The sequence below is a fragment of the Octodon degus genome, unplaced genomic scaffold (genome assembly GCF_000260255.1).
Source record: "Octodon degus isolate 3935 unplaced genomic scaffold, OctDeg1.0 scaffold00007, whole genome shotgun sequence".
NCBI classification, from domain to species: domain Eukaryota; kingdom Metazoa; phylum Chordata; class Mammalia; order Rodentia; family Octodontidae; genus Octodon; species Octodon degus.
In genome coordinates this window covers 22,601,239-22,602,961 of record NW_004524583.1, presented here as the reverse complement: position 1 = coordinate 22,602,961, position 1,723 = coordinate 22,601,239, and positions in this window count along the sequence as shown.

Below are 1,723 nucleotides of genomic sequence, written 5' to 3'. Positions count from 1 at the left end.
AAAAAAAAAAAAAAAAAAGTATACAAAGGGCCGGCGAGATAGCTCAGTGGGCTAAGCACCTGCTTTGGCAAGTGGAGGGACCAGTGTTCCATCCTCAGTCCTGAATGCCACACCATCCTGCCCCCCGGGCACGCTGACCTGGCCACCGAGACCCGGTGTGGTGGCACAAGCCTGTACTCCTTGGACTGGGAGGCTGAAAACAGGAGGATCAGCACAAGACTGAGCTGTGTAGTGAGACCCCGTACCAAATACATAAATGAAAAATGTATAAAATGCTTCCTTCAGTGATAACAATGAAATAATTATGAAGACAGCAGTGCATGAGGTGCATCCTTAAAACTCACTTACAGGTACAGTCGCCTACTTTGTAGACTGCATATTTACCAAGTATCTCTCTCTCTCTCCCCACCCATCAGCTAAACATCTTTCAATGTGAAAGTCCTTGAAATCAGAGATGTGTTGTATGTCAAAATGAGCTATTTATCCCTGGTGATCATTAGAGAGTGTCACAAGAGAAGAAATGTACCCAGGAGAGTCTTGCAAAATTTCAACTCTGGGAATTGTATTCTATCTAAAGACTCTCCATCATTTCAGCAGCCCGCTTATTTGCTCAAAAAAAAAAAAAATTATCAGGTGCCATTATATGCGGCACTGTGTTAACATCAGCAAGGCATTAAATCTTCAAAGCAGTTTTTTATTCTTATGTTGACACATTTAGGTGGGACCTTAAATTCTCACTGAATGCCTTCGTTCCCTTCTAAATAATGTGTCATTTGGGGAGGAGGGCACATCTAAGTGGGTTGTTTTTCATCAATCGAATTCTACCCCGTACAAAGGCCCTTCCTACACAAGAGTTCCAATCACATAGAAGAGAGGTACTAAACTCCAAGCATTCTAGACTTAAATAGCATTATGGAATTAAATTACTGGAGTTACACTTCTAGATTAGAGACTCAGAGAACGTCAGGAAATAAATCTCAGCTTTAGCTAACACAAAAAGCTAATCAAGCCTTAGGTCTCCAATGATCTGTGTTTCTTTCCATGTTCCAGACAAAAGTCCAGACAAATGTAGACAGTGGTCATACTCCGCCCTCTGTGGGAACCAGAGCATCACGGGAATTTTCCCAGGAGGCTTTGGGGCCCTGGAAGGCGCCTTCAGCAGGTCTTTATAGCCACTCTTCATTCACTGCCCATTGTGCTTACTCTCAAGGCTGCAGCTCACTTTGAGGTTCCCCTGCAGTGCAGGTATCAAGGTTCCTGCTTCTCAATGAGGGCCTCAGACTTAAGAGACGTTATGAACTTTCCTAAAGCCACACAGTGTGCCAGTGTGCGTGAGGATGGATCTGATGTGGTAGTTCTCTCTATAGTGTGTTTCTGTGTTTATATGGGCGGGAGAAAAATTACCCGTGGAGGCTGGGGGTGGGAGCTGGTGAGGCTGCCTGGGAAAGACTGCTGAATACCAGAGGAAGGAAGGAGACAAGGGAGGGAAGAGGGGAGGAGGAGGGATGGAGAAGGGAGGAAGGAGAGACGGAGGGAAAGAAAGAAAAAGAGAAAGAAGGAAAGAAAGAGAGAGAGAGAGACAGACAGACAGACAGACAGACAGACAGACAGACAGACAAACAGACAAGCATGCCTCGGCAGCTGTCTTGGTTAGAGAAGAGTTCGCCTGCAGGGGCCCGCGCTTCCTCCGCCTCCGGGGCTGGGCCCGAGCAGAGCTTGGTGA